This window comes from Chenopodium album, chromosome 14 (assembly GCF_948465745.1).
Source record: "Chenopodium album chromosome 14, dcCheAlbu1.1, whole genome shotgun sequence".
NCBI lineage: Eukaryota > Viridiplantae > Streptophyta > Magnoliopsida > Caryophyllales > Amaranthaceae > Chenopodium > Chenopodium album.
Genome location: NC_137847.1, coordinates 12,189,756 through 12,205,388, shown reverse-complemented (window position 1 = coordinate 12,205,388; position 15,633 = coordinate 12,189,756). Strand labels below are relative to the sequence as shown.

At 37.0% G+C, this 15,633-nt stretch overlaps 1 pseudogene across 2 annotated transcripts; it reads right to left on the bottom strand.

Moving 5' to 3' along the window:
• Positions 1-9,665: 9,665 nt before the first annotated feature.
• LOC145578926 (PRA1 family protein F2 pseudogene) lies at positions 9,666-11,766 on the bottom strand (annotated as a pseudogene). 2 transcript variants are annotated; one of them, XR_014098946.1, is made up of 2 exons: positions 10,941-11,766; positions 9,666-9,840 (listed from the first exon to the last, which is right to left on the bottom strand). The product of XR_014098946.1 is annotated as a PRA1 family protein F2 pseudogene, transcript variant X2 (transcript). The 2 variants fall into 2 exon arrangements; XR_014098945.1 differs by lacking the exon at positions 9,666-9,840 and adding an exon at positions 10,287-10,678.
• Between the last annotated feature and the right edge of the window lie 3,867 nt (positions 11,767-15,633).

The following is a 15,633-nucleotide window of genomic DNA, read 5'->3' as shown; positions in this document are numbered from 1 at the left end:
ACCTTAGAATATTGAGTGTTAAGACTATCCAAAGCATGCTTAACTACTCATTGATTGTTTGGATCTTGGAATCGACTTGTTCTCACCAAATGGGGACAATTTAATGTGTGAATAAGACGTTTACATAAGTTTGATAAATATGCATGATTTCAATCTTATTTAAGTATTATGAATGGTTTTTCATTTCAAATTCTTTTAATTGTAGAACCATGTCTGCAAATAACTCAAACAACCAATTCTCGTTGCGCTCAATTCTCGACAAGGAGAAGTTGAGTGGGCCAAATTTTCTTGATTGGCAAAGGAACTTGCGTATAGTTCTCATGCATGAGAAAAAGGAATATGTCCTTGATGAGGAAATGCCCGAGACTCCCAATGAGGAAGTGACTCAGGCTGTCCTAAACCGATGGCAAACTGCCAATCGGGATGTCAAATGCATCATGTTAGCCACAATGTCTCCCGACCTATAAAAGACTTTCTTTGAGAAGGAGATAGCTTTTGAGATCATTTCTGAGCTGTAGAACATGTTCCGAGAGCAGGCCCGAACTGAAAGATTTGAAACCCACAGGTAGATCCTTAAGAGTAAGCTCAAGAAAGGAGAGCCGGTCAGCCCACATGTATTCAAAATGATAGGATTATTTGAGAACATGGAAACGCTTGAAAAGGATATTCAACCGAGATGGCAATTGATATCATTCTCCACTCACTGCACAAAGGCTATGATCAGTTCAAGATGAATTATAACATGCACAGCATGGAGAAAACCCTCATCGAGCTTCATGGTATGTTGAAGCAAGCCGAGCAAATGCTCAAGGATGAGGGGAAGCATGATATGCTCATGATAAAGAAGGGCAAGTTGTTCAAGCACTCAGGCAAGAAGAAGAAAGGCTTCAAGGGGAAGGGTAAGAAGACCTTTCCGCCTAAGCTAAAAGCTACCAAAGATAACAAGGATAAGAAGGTAGCATTTTCTAAATCTGATTCCGAATGCTTCTATTACAAGAAGAAGGGACATTGGAAGAGAGATTGCCTCAAATTCAAGGAAGATAAGAAGAACGGAACCGTTGCTTCTGGATCAGGTATATTCGTTATAGACTTAAACTTCATTACCTCAGCATCATGGGTATTAGATACCGAATGTGGCTCACACCTTTTTTCCAATTCTCAGGGACTAAGGAACACTAGGAGGCTAGCGAAGGGAGAGGTTGAACTCCGGGTCGGCAATGGAGCCAGAATTGCGGCCGTATCCGTAGGAACTCTAAGTTTGTCTTTGCCCTCGGGGCTAGTTTTGGAACTTGAAAACTGTTATTATGTTCCCAACATTACCAAAAACATTATTTCAATTTCAGCTTTGGACGCTAAAGGTTTTGAATTTCGAGTAAAGGACAATGAATGTTCGTTTTATCTCGATAATGTTTTATATGGTATTGCACATTCTGAAAATGGTCTTTATGTGCTTTCGTTAGACAAACAAGTTTATAATATTAATGATACCACCAAGAAATCTAAGACCATTGAGTCAAATGAGACATAATTGTGGCATTGTCGTCTTGGCCACATTAACATCAAACGCATCAAGAAATTAGTACAGGAAGGTGTCCTTGACTCATTCGATTTACAATCATTTGAGAATTGCGAATGATGTTTATTAGGCAGGATGATAAAGCAACCATTCTCCAAGTTGGGAGAAACGGTAGGTGATTTGTTAGGCCTAATACACACCGATGTATGTGGACCAATGAGCACAACCATAAGGAACGGTCATTGATATTTTATCACCTTCACAGACGACTATAGTAGATATGGATATGTCTACCTTATGTCGCACAAATCTGAATCGTTTGAAAAGTTCAAAGAATTTCAGAGTGAAGTTGAAAATCAGCTTGGCAAGAAAATCAAAGCCCTTCGATCGGATCGAGGTGGTGAATACTTGAGCCAAGAATTCGATGACCATTTGAAAGTAAAGGGTATACTTTCAGAATTGACACCTCCAGGAACTCCACAATGGAACGGAGTATCCGAAAGGAGAAATCGAACCTTGCTAGACATGGTACGATCAACAATGGGTCTTAGTGATCTTCCTATCTCTTTCTGAAGACGCACACTTCTAACTGCGGCATTAACACTGAATCGTGCTCTATCAAAAATTGTAGAAAAAACTCCATACGAGCTATAGACGAAGAAACATGCAAGGTTGCCTTTTTCTAAGATATGGGGATGCGAATCATATGTCAAGAAATTAATTTATGACAAACTTCACCCCAAATCTGACAAGGTTTTCTTTGTGGGCTACCCAAAAGAAACCAAAGGGTATTAATTCTACAACATATCCGAGAACAAAGTGTTTGTTGCTCGTCATGGTGTCTTTTTGGAGAAGGAACACCTTTCCAAAATGACAAATGGGAGGAAAATCGAATTCGATGAAGTTTGAGAGGACGAGCAACAAAATCAGATTGATAGTCAAAGTGCTCAAACAGCATCTGTTGACGCTGGTCAAAATGTGCAAAGTCAAACCGACAATGCAAATGCTTAGTTCGTTACCCTACGTAGGTCGCAGAGGCCAAGGTCTCAACCTGATAGGTATCTTGGTGTTGTATTAACTGAGAATCAGGACATCCTGATAGTGGATGGAGACGAACCGACAACCTACAAACAAGTGATGGCGAACACCGACTCTGCTAAATGGCAAGAGGCCATGAGATATGAAATGGATTCCACGTTTGAAAATCAAGTTTGGGATTTGGTTGACTTACCCGAAGGTTACACACCTATTGGATGTAAGTGGATTTTCAAATTGAAAACCGATAAAGATGGAAATGTATTCATTTACAAAGCTAAACTGGTAGAAAAAGGTTACAGGAAAATCATGGTATTGATTACGATGAAACCTTTTCTCCGGTTGCAATGCTTAAATCCGTTCGGATCATTCCATTGATTGCTGCATATTACAACTGTGAAATATGGCAGATGAACGTCAAAACCGCCTTATTCAATGGATTTTGGAAGAAACTGTGTATCTGAAACAGCCTGAAGGTTTTGTCGACCAAAATAACGATGGGAAAGTGTGTAAACTTAAAAAAGTCCATTTATGAGCTAAAGCAAGCTAGCAGAAGTTGGAATCTGCGATTCGATGAAGCCATCAGTAAGTTTGGTTTTATTAAGAATTCAGATGAATCTTGTGTTTACAAGAAGGTTAGTGGGAGTGACATCGCCTTCTTAGTCTTATATATCGATGACATATTGCTCATTGGAAATAGCATTCCGATGCTAGAGTCTGTAAAGGCCTGGCTTGGAAAATGTTTTTCTATGAAAGACTTGGGAGAGGCTCAATACATATTGGGCGTCAAAATCTATAGGGATAGATCTCATAGGATGATTGGATTAAGCCAAAGTACTTATATCGATACGACAAGATTCAGTATGCAGGAGGCCAAAAGAGGTGACCTACCCATGTCACATGGCATAACCTTAAGCAAGAAGAAGTGTCCAAACACACCTGATGAGCGAGAAAGGATGAATCAGATTCCATATGCTTTGCTTATTGGATCGATCATGTATGCTATGATATGTACTAGGCCAGATGTATCTTATGCCTTGAGTGCTACGAGTCGATACCAATAAGACCCAGGAGAGGCGCATCGGACTGCGGCCAAGAATACCCTAAAGTACTTGAAAAGGAACAATAATAAATTCCTGATATATGGTGGCTCAGAAAAATTAGTTGTTCAAGGTTATACCGACACAAGCTTCCAAACAGACAAAGACGATTTCAAATCACAGTCTGGATATGTGTTATGTCTAAATGGAGGAGCGTTTAGTTGGAAGAGTGTTAAGTAGAGCACAACTGCAGATTCTACAACTGAAGTCGAATATTTGGCAGCTGCTGAATCGGCTAAGGAGGCAGTTTGGATTCGTAAGTTCGTTGGTGAACTTGATTTTGTACCCTCCATGAAGGGTCCAATAGCCCTCTATTGTGACAACAATAGAGCTATTGCTCAGGCCAGAGAGCTAAGGGAACATCAGAAGGTCAAACATGTGAAGCGACGATTTCACACAATAAGGGAAATGGAAATCAGATGGTGAAATCAGAATTTGTAAAGTTAGAATAGACGACAATGTAGTCGATCCACTTACTAAACCTCTGCCTCAAGTGAAGCACAACAAGCAAGTTGAGGCAATGAGAATTAGGCAAGTTGGAGATTGGCTTTGATTTCCCTGTTTAGTGTTTTAATTAATTTTTAAACATTTTAATGCAAGACACTAAGATGAATCATTCAGGTTTTGGAGTAATTTAATTTCATGCAATTTTATCACTCTGTTTCTATTTAATTGTGGTTTAGAATTAAATGTTTATTCCATTCGATTTTGAGAATATTCAAAATAGGGTATCAAGACCAGTCTTGGATAAAGAAACACCTATTAAGTAAACATTGAATATTATAATCGAAAATTATCCCTAATCAAGGTCATTTAAATGATGGACGATTAATGACCACTTGAGATTAGTGTGTAGTTTGATTTATAGCACCGTTTCTTGTGCTACAAGGACATAATTGTCATAAATCATTTGCACAGATGTTGGTTTAGAAGCATAATGGATCGACCTATGAGAATACTTTAAGAGATTTAAAAATCGTCATAAGTATACTTCTCATTATGGCTATCGGAATCTCTTTCCTCGACCATGAGTATTGTGAGTTCTCTTGTTTGAGAAATAGTCCGTTTTGATGTTAGTCAAACGTCATCCGTACATGTAGATTATTACGGCAACACTCGGACGGCTAGATCCTCTTAGTAAGAGAAGCTGACATTACAAGACTGGTAATGTCCCCCTACTAACAATAGGGAACATGTCTTTGTTGTTTACAAGGCCTCTCGAATAGCGAGACTGTGAAAATGCATGGTCGTGCTCGGATGGACTTTAGAAATCATCTGTTTGTTGACAGTCAAACTCGGATTTTGAGAAACACTTCTGGACGTAATAGGGATGACGAATAATCTTACCTTATATTTCATGAAGAGATATTAAGTGACATAGGAAAAAGGCTATACACTAAAAGCACACTTGTCCGGACAAGTGGGAGATTGAAAGGAATGGTGTCCTTCAAACAAGTGTATTATTCCGATAGAGGGTTCGGAGTTATTAGAAAGCTAATTATTCAGTAAGGTCAAGTGATCGGAATGCCTAGGTGGAGGCTGCTTCCGATCAGTAATATTAATGTATAATTAATATTACAACTTAATCTTGACTGAACCATTCGGGTCACACCAAGCAACTAACGACCCGACACGATGAATTAATTCGGAAGGAATTAATGAGTCTCTCGAGTAATATGAATTTAGCAGTCGGAAATGGAGCTAGAAACCGAGCGTCGCAAGTCGAGTCGAATTAATAAAAGACGAGACGGTAAAATCAATAATTAATCAACAAGTTACCAAAATACCCCTATCATCGGAATGCCCTGACCAAACCGAGTACTAGGGGCACTTGGTATAGCAAGGTGTCTAGCATGCACACCAAATCGAGCCTAGGCTGGCTGGTTGGTGCTGCAACATGTTAGCGCACCACTGCTAGCGCATGGCTAGCAAGCCATGCTAGCAGGTACGGGCAGCAGTAGCATCGAGCTAGTAGTGCTAGCATTGCTAGTAGTGTGGCACGCAGTGCCCTCGGCCAGCAGCCCGCAAGCAATGCGTGGCGTGTTGGGCTGAAGCAACAGCACTGCCGCACAATGCGTGCGCCCAGCTAGCAAGACTGCTTGGGTGCCAAGGCTTGGCCTGCCACGTGGCAACCGCTCATTGGAGCTAAGAGTAATGAGGGGCGGTTTTTTGGGAGCCTTAGGGATCAAGTATTGGTCCCCCCCTCTCCTTGTGGTCCTTACCTAACATCTCCTCTTAGAATGCCATTTGTTGATTAATTAGTTAATGGTTATTTAATTTTATTTTTGATTTAAAAATAAAAAGGGAAAATTGATTTTACCAACTCTCTCACATTGATGGGAGAGTGGATTTCTCACTTGAGTTTCCCTATAAATATCCCCCTTGGGAATTGGGGAAACTCACTTGAGTAAGAACTCAATAAGGCATCTCCACTTGAGAGAAAACCTTTAAATTCTTAATTACTCGAGTAGTGTTTTGGTCCGACTTGGCTAACCTCCAAGTAAGAGACCGATCAGGGTCGTGTTGTGGGTGGATATCGTCGGAGGCCGTTGCGCTTATGAGGTTTAGCTTTCTCAAGTAAGAGCTGCGTTGGTCGATGGAAGCACGTATCAAGGGTAATTTAGTCTTTTCTTTAATCTTGGTATTTACTCCCTCCGTGTTTTTTTAAGTGACACACTTTGACCGACACATAGTTTTAGGAGATTTTATTGACTTTAATAAAATAAGATGTTAGTGGGGTAGGTTGCAGGAGTGAGAAATGATAAAGTAAAAGAATGTGAGAGGAAGTGGGGACCATGAAAGGAGTGAGAAACGATAAAGTAAGAGATAGTGGGGTTAAGATATATTATTAAAATGTAAGGAATTTCTAAAAGAGGAAGTGTGTCACTTAAAAAAAAAGGTCGTTTAAGGAAAGTGTGTCACTTAAAAAAACACGAAGGGAGTATGTCTTTTGGTTATATTAATTGTGAGTTTTTCCTTGGGCTTGGGTTTTATTTCCGCGGTGAGTTGGACTCATCGAAACCCAACAACCTGTTATTAACCCAACTTAAACCCGACCCAAACCCGATAAGATGCATGACCCGACTCAAACATGACCCAACCCGAACCGCATAGGTAACGGCATTAACTAGAATTAACCCGACTCGAGTTGACCCGACCCACACTTACCCGACCCAAACCCAACCCGTTTACCCGAATTGACAGCTCTATCAAAACCTCCTTCCCGTCTTGTGAAAGTAGCTTTTCTTTCCACCCTTGCATCTTCTTTCAAATCTTCTCCTTCAAACACGCAAACACCGCTTTTTTAGATATGACCAATTATAGTTGGAAGCCTTGTTTAGTTCAACTTATCTATTAACTAATACTAAAATAAAATGTTACTGACATCATGCCTTCTCCAAATTGTACACATGTCACTCTGACATAAAAAATTTTCCCGCCAATTTGCTTTGGTGATGTCATTAGTTTTAGTTTTTTTTTTCTTTTTTAATTTTTACCTTTATTTTTTTATCTAATAAACCTTTCATATGTTTTATCCTTTGTCCCTACGGAGTCTTTTTTTTATTTTTTTTTTTAAAGTATGTTAGTATTTCAATGTTCAAAATTGTTCATTTTTTTTACAAGTAATATGCTACAGTAAAAATTACTTACCATGTATACAAAAAATTAACGGAGTAGAAAACTTTCTTTCTCCGCATTATAAACAAATCTCACAATGTATTTGTTTAAAACCATGCATCGCACGGGAACTAAACTAGTTTTTATTATTTCAGAAAAAAATAAGTTCATATCAGATTAGAAAAATAAATTCATATTAGATCATCGTTTTATGTGTAGTTTTTTATCGCTAAATATCTTTAATTTTCTTAATGATAAAATTAAGAAAATTACATAATAATAATATACACACTATTACGAATCTAACAAGACCCCACTTGATATATTTTTTTCCTTTTAGATCATCGTACACTTAAGGTCAAAATTTGGTCAAATCTGACAACTAGATCAGATAAGCTCAGACTAGATCAGCAAAAATAAGGTGAACTAAACAATCCCTTAGCAAGCTAGTTAATTAGGGAGAGTGGAGGGATTGGTAAGGAATTCATCTATGTTGCTTCTAAGGCTTTGTTCTCTTTGTTTTATTTTTATCAAAATGAGTAATATTTACTGAACTGAATTATATTTACTGAATTGAAATTAAATTATTTTTGCTAATTCATAATCATATTTTTTTTAGGGATGAAAGTTCGATTTGCAATTTAAATTATAGCCAAAATCGAATCCAAAATGAATTCAGATTCCGTCAAATCCAAACCAAACCAAATTAATTTGGTTTTTCTAATTAGAATCCAATCCGAAACAAAATTTGTTCCCTTCTTTCGCAACATTCAAACTTGAAACCCGAATTTCACCCAAAAAATTCCTGCAATTATTTACCTTTTCTTGTTAAATATATTCACTTCTAGTATCTACTAACAAAGTTGAAGAAGTGGAGAGAAGAGGGTGAACTGGAGAAGATGTGGCCGATGAGGGTGGCCGGTAAGCAGATCGGAGTGTGAAATGAGGGAGAAGGTGAGAAGATTTGGTGTGAGCGATGAGCCATGACTTTGTGAGAGAATGAGATACTGAAAAATGAGATATATGGTTTTGTTTTTTTAATTTTAGTTTATACTACGAAAGAGGATAAGCGATTGGCATACTTTGTAAAAGAAAATGGTTTTAATGTAATGGGTCGAAATTTCGGATTGTAATTCGTTCTGGATTATTTTTATACCCCAAACCGAATCCAAATCGAATGACTAATTCAACTTTTTTTATTTTTATTATTTTTTTTATTTATATATAATTACTGATTTTTACTAAAGTGATATTATTGAAGAGCATAGGACCTATTAAGGTGCTCTTCTTTCCTATACGCCAAGGTTAATTCATCTCTCTTATAATTTCAGTAGCTGTCAAAATAGGCTTAATACATGTTAACTTAATACACCAAGGTTAACTTATCACAACAGTCTAACCACCATTGCCCACCAGAACCGTCCAACCAATGTCACCAGACTCACCACCCTCATTGGCACCGCCTTACCACAACCACCTCATGAGGCTCGTTGTTGCTGCCTTAACACTAGCCATAACAAACCCCAGCCTCCACAAAACCTTACCCTCAACTACCACAACCAACCTTACCACCCACCCGAAAACCACTCCTACTCACCCCACAACCACTCCCACCCAATCGGGAAATAAAAAAAGAAAAAATTGTTAACCAATTACATAACATGTGGATTGGTAACCATTTACAATAGGTTGGTGACCGGTTGGGGTTATCATGAGTAAATAGGCATCAAAGATGAATTATTTTAGAAGAACAGGACAAAAGATTAAATTGTTATAAGCAATTTTTCCTTTCATCTCAGAGAAAAAATAAAAATTGTAGTACATGTAGGATTAAGATATGTAAATCCAATACTTTGCCACTTTTAAACTATGGCAGTCACAACCAAGATTCTGTGGATGACTATACGTTTCAAAAAACAAATAATGTGAACAAAACCAACAACAAATTGATAGGGATTGTAATTTCCTCCACTAGCTTTTGTATTCAAAGAGTTCTGGAATGTGGGGAAATAAAACAAACACAATTATACATTTATACTATGAGTATCTAACTAACAAAGTAATAATGACATCAGCAAGCAAACAACCAGGTAAAGATAGTCCAGCTTGTTCCAGAATAATAGAACATCAAAGCTTCTATTATTAGCAGTTCAGCACCACAATCTTTTATTTTTATTTTTATTTATTTATTTATTTTTAATTATTTTTAAATAATAAATATTGAGTAGTTTTTATATTCACCTGTAATCAATCAAACACATTACTCTATATCTAATGTTTTTTTTCTTGTTCACCTTTCTAAAAACTTGTTCAAGCTAAATGAAACTTTTATCTGGACACAAATGGAGTATAGAAATATTGGCATCAAGAGTAAAAGTCCAACACACATCTGTTACATGTTCATCCATGTTCAAATGATGCAAAATGACACATATATTCACATTTGCCGCCAACAATATCCATTTCATCGACATAAAATAAAAAACCTATCAATCTAAACAAAGTGGCATCATCTCCTTGTCTTTATACTCCGAAGTTCATCAATTGAGCAACTAAATAAGTGCAAAATCGCTGAAAATTAGGAAAACAGAGAATTGTCATCTTGTAAATGAAGCAGTAACACACAAGCTAGACGCTGTTTGAAATTTGAATGCAACAATTTTTCTATACAGCGGTAATAAATCAATATCCGGGATCAAATAATTGTCCATTGATGTCGTTTCTCAACATACAGCCAATACGACGTTATGTTCACTTCTTTTCACAGAAAACTTAAAGAGAGGGCGTGTTAGTAGCGAATCATAATCCATTCATATTATTAAGCGGGTGTTTGAGATTTTCCTCACTTTTACTTTTGGAATAAAAACAATCATGATTGGATATAATGCTGTTATTTCGAAGATTCAATAAGCGTAAGTAGTTCCTCCTTCTAATTGAGGATAATCGAGATTGAATAAAACACTTATTTCAAAGATTCGATAACAGTTCCTCATCATATATGTTCTTATCATAACATAGTACTGTAGTACGAGTAACAAGAAAAATGATCTGAACAAATAAGTGAATAACAAGACCTCACACCATGGTACAAGAGAGTTTACACAAGTAGAAAAACATTTGCTTACAAAATGGAAATTAATCAACATGAAAATTTGAACAAAAGTAAAAAATACGGAGTAACAAAGAAAATGTTCAATGAGGGCCTGTTCTTATTGACTGAATTGAGCTGAGCTGAACTTATTAGAGCTGAACTGAAATGAATATTTTATAAGAGAAGGAAATTAGGAGCTGAAATGAGCTGAACTTAACTTATTAGATCTGAACTGAACTTAACTTAACTTATTAGAGCTGAGCTGAGCTGAGTTGAGCTGAACTCAACTGAACCGAAAATAATTGTACGAGAACAGGCCTGAGATTAGCATTGAAAATTTAAACTTAATCAAATCATAAGACCATACAAATTTCTAAACTACATATACCAAAAAAAAAATAAAAAAAAAAATACATCAACCTATGATCATGCCGAACACGGAAATTAAACTTAAAAAATTACATGAATTGACAATACACTTACCTATTTCCCTGAAATAATTTAAACAGAAATCACTAATTCACTAAATTTTAACCACAACAACATAAAATTAAATAAAAAAAGTGAAGAACGAACTCACAAATACTGTATTGCCAATTTCTGACTACAGTCCAGAATTTCAATTGGGAGCCGAAAACGAAGACGACGCCGTATCCTTCAAAGGAAGCCGTTCACCCAACCCACTAACACCACGACTAAACCCACCACGCGCTTCACTCTCATCATCAAACCCGGCCGCGGTGAGCGGAAGATCATCCGTCCTCCTCACCGCGGCATGAACCACTATCACAGCAACCGCAACACTTAGCGCCACAACAATATTCGCCGTGACATCGGTAAGCAGCAGAAAAACCACCGTCAAGACCGCAAGAAGCGCAAGCACAATCTTATCATCAACGATGTATCCAAAAACAAATAGCGGCGTGTCACGGAGAAAGTAGAGGAACAGCCAAGCGGACATGGTGCAGAGGAAGACGATGAGGGAGATAGGGTGCCAGAGAAGAGAGCAGAAGAGGATGAGAAGGGTGATGATGGCGTAGTTCATACGGAAGAAGGAGAGGTTGGTTTTGATCCGGGGAACGACGTCGTTGAAGGAGGAGGGGAGTGAGAGGGAGGAGAGAGAAAGTAAGAGGTTCCATGGACGGCGATGGGTGGTGTAGGTAGATTGGATCTTGTGTTTGGCGTGGGAGATGAAATGGAGGTTTGTTAATGGAGGTGGGTCGGGTGAATTGGAAGTGGGTATGGTGCCATAGGTTGTCATTTGGGTTTGGGTGATTCAATCTGGGGTCTGATTTCAAAAAGGGGAGATTTTGGGGTCGGGGAGATGAAGGTAGGAGAGAGAATATGGGATTCGGTGGCGCGTGTTTGGAGGGGTTTTTGTTTGTTTGTTTTTTTTTTTTTTTTTTTTTTCACTTTATAAATTTTGGTTTTGGGAAATTGGTCGAAAATATTTCAAGGGAAAAATTGGAATACGTACTTCCTTCGTCCCATAATATAATTTTTGTTTGTGTTTTTTCACGGTATTTAAGAAATAGGAGGAGAAAGTAGATAAAGTGCATTTATAAAACTGAAAAGCACAATCATAGATAAAAGTTAGAGAGAAAAGTGTAAAAAAGTACAAATTATGTGCAAAAATCAAGGGTAAATTAGGAATTACAATGAATAAAGTTAAAAAAGTGAGGGTATAATATACTTTACTACTATCCAAAAATAAAAACAGGAACAACATTTTAGATCTTCAAAATAGGAAAACAGGAACTATATTATGGGACGAATGGAGTATACTGTATAGGATTTAAAGAAACGTCATGACGGTAGAGCTGTCATGACGGTAGAGCTCACCGTAGAGGTGTCGATATAGGTTGTCGAGTTGGTTTTAGGTTAATGCATAGTACTGATAGCAGAGTAGGACTTACCAATTTATTGAATCAAGTCGAAATGGGTCAATTTGGCTTATTTGGTTTATTTGGTTTTTTATATGCTTGGGTTCAAATTAGTTCGCTCTTAATTCTTGAGAGGTTGATAGAGGTTTTAAGGTTTTTATTTAACGTGGGAAGACTTCAAGTAAGGCCATGTTAGGTTTGAGTTATGTTCTAATTATATCATTGTTATTATCTCTCTCTCTTTTATATTCATTTTCCTGTATCGCATGTTTGCCTTTTATTATATGGTCGTCACAAGCGTCAATCAACACTTCTTCCTACTTTTGTGTTTACAGACAAGAGTGTCCTTTGGATGCACATCTCGCTTGTGTTGTTCCGTACCACAATAGATCCACTCTCAAAACACTCGAATCATGAAAATTGGCACTAGCATCAGGCTTGAACCCTGACAATCAAAGACCATATTGATCAATAGAAAGGGAGTCAATTGAAATGGAATCACTCGGAAATATACTTAACTAGCTTGGGTGTCAAGTCAAAGAAATGGACCTCATTGAAAGAAAAATAGCCCCACCTTAAGGAAATTGTGATCGGACAAGAAAATCATATCGAGCGAATTGGAGCCACAATTGATGAGGTTGTGAAGCATCTTGATTGTGTATTAGGGTTGTAAAATGAGGCGCACAATATATAAATGTCTAACCTTGATGCGCGCCCCATGAGGTCTTATTGGAGTTAGAGGTTGAAATATCAAACCACCCAAACCTCGAATCTTTGATAGCACAAGAGACTTTAAGAAAGTCGATAACTTCACTTTTGAAATGAAGCAAAACTTTCAGTGGTGGATCCAGGATTTTCGAGAAGGTAAGTCACCATCAATTATTGATACAATTTTTTTTTTTTTCCAAATCTTGTTCATAATTTATTTTATTCCAAAAATTATGTAAAAATTTACATTTTACCAAATTGATTTCAATCCAAAAATAGGACACAAATAAAGATCCATACTACAACAAAATGATACTTAAAAATTCAATCTTACAAGTCGAAAGTAATACAAATAACCTGTTACAAACAAATGGTACTGTAAAACTATTACATTAAATTAACTTTATGATTTTTTAATTAATTGATAAGCTTTATAGGTACATATTAAAATTGGTTGCACAAATTAAAAAAAAAAAAAAAATAGAAACAAAAATTAAAAAAAACAAAAAATTATACAAAAAAAAGTGAGATAACTTAAGAGACCGGTTATTTTAATGAAAAAAAAGCAGCGAACAATCATGAATAGCAACATCAAAGAGATCTGTTATCTAAATAACCGATGTCTTTGATATTTAAAAAAAACACTGTCGATGTGACACAGGCACGCAAAGAGACCCCTTATTTGTAATAAGCGGTCTCTTTGATATTTTTTTAAAAAGAACACATACTACCTCCGTTACATATTAGTTGCAACTTTTACCTTGGCACGGATTTTAAGACAAAATTTCATAATAGTTGATTAATGAATCAAACAATAGATAATTAAGGGTAGGAGAGAGAAAGTGAAGGTAATTAAAAAATTGACCACCACCAACAACAGCCACCCCGCAACCGTCGACCAACAACAGCCACCCCGCCATCGTCGCCCAACAGCCTAAAACCATCTCCTCTCAGCCGAAACCACCCAGAAACCACCCACACGCAACTTCTAACAACTTAGAAACCACCCTCACGCACATTGAACAACCTAGAAATCACCCAGAAACCATATTTAAGTGTAGATCTGAGGATTTTGAGAGGTTTTGAGAAGATTCCGTGACGAACTCATGGGTTTTGTGAGGATTTCGTGGGTCTAAGAGCGATTGTGGGGAATTTCATGACGAACTCATGGGTTTTGTGAGGATTTCGTGGGTTTGAGAGCGATTGTGATGAATTTCATGGGTTAGTTCAGAGTGCGATTATGAGGAATTCGTGGGTTAGATGTTAGATTGAGGTAGGAGAAAGAAATTCATGGAAGAAGGAAAGAGAAACTCATGGAAGAAGAAGAACCACTCATGGATGAAGAACCCAGATGAACTGCGGTATTGAAATTTCACCAAATCTGGAAAATAGCATTGAATTGGTTAGATTCATTGAATGAAGTTGGTTGGTGAATAATTAATTTGTTGAGAATCATTAATTTAATGATGTTGGGTTAATGGTTAACGTGAGCAGATTATAATAGGTAATTGAGATTATGATTTTTTAAGTAAGGGTAAAGTAGTAATTTTATATGAAAAAATTTACCAAAAAAAGAAAGAAATAGAAAGTTGCAACTAATAGGTAGCACCCCTAAATGGAAAAAGTTGTAACTAATATGTAACGGAGGTAGTAATTTTTTTTTTACTTGTGAGTCATGTGCACCATTGTGCACATGAATAGATCCGCTCATGAACACTTTTGGATTTATCAACTAAAGGAATACTTAAAGGTGGGCATAGCCGCATTGTACCTAGTGGATGGTGTAAAGCTATGATGGCGTACTAAGGGCGTTTTTGACACTAGTTTTTGAGTAGTTTTTAGGTATTCCCTTTGTCCCACAATACTTGGGTCGTTAAAGAGAGCACGTAGTTTAATAAAAATCTAAGTGGGTTCTTTTAATATGCTTCTTCCGTTTTTTTATTATTGCACCACTTGCCTTCTTAGGAAGTTTTACAAATATTGCACCATTTCCTCTTTAGGAAAAAAATTATTTGTGTTCACACTACAAATACCCAACTGTAGACGCCCAAATGTGTCTCCCCAAAACCAAACCCAGTGATGAATACCTTTTGCGTCGAATGATTATCGAATGAGGTGAAAGTGTGAAAAGTCAAGTGTTGCGGTTGGTTTTTATTAAAATTCTTTCTTTCTGTTTTCGAAAACAACTCTATTTTATGAAAAACAGCCAATCCAGTTTAGTTTGGTCCACGACAAGGGTCCAATAATAGTGTAGTTGGATGGGGCTTGCAAAGAGCTTTCCAACGATATATTATAAGCCCAATTCCGATGAATAATAAGGAAGTTATGGCCAAAATACTAAATTGGGTCCGGTTTGATCTTTACTTGCGGCCCAATGACGTAGGGGAGGGCCCAATGTTAATTATTATTCCTAAAGTTATTAGAATTGATTATAGTCTTTTAGAATTCTCTAGAAGGTTCTCTTTAATCCTAATAGAATTAGAATTAATAATTTATATTTTGATAAAGTTTTATTTGGAATAAAATATTATTTTATGAAAGATACGATTTCAGTTTTCATACGGACTTTACAAATCGATTTTTATTCATATGTGGACTCCGTGTTGAAATCGCGCAGAAATCTAGGCTGTCGCCACGCGACAGACCCTGTCGCCTGGCGACAAGGTCGGTTTTGCAGCAACA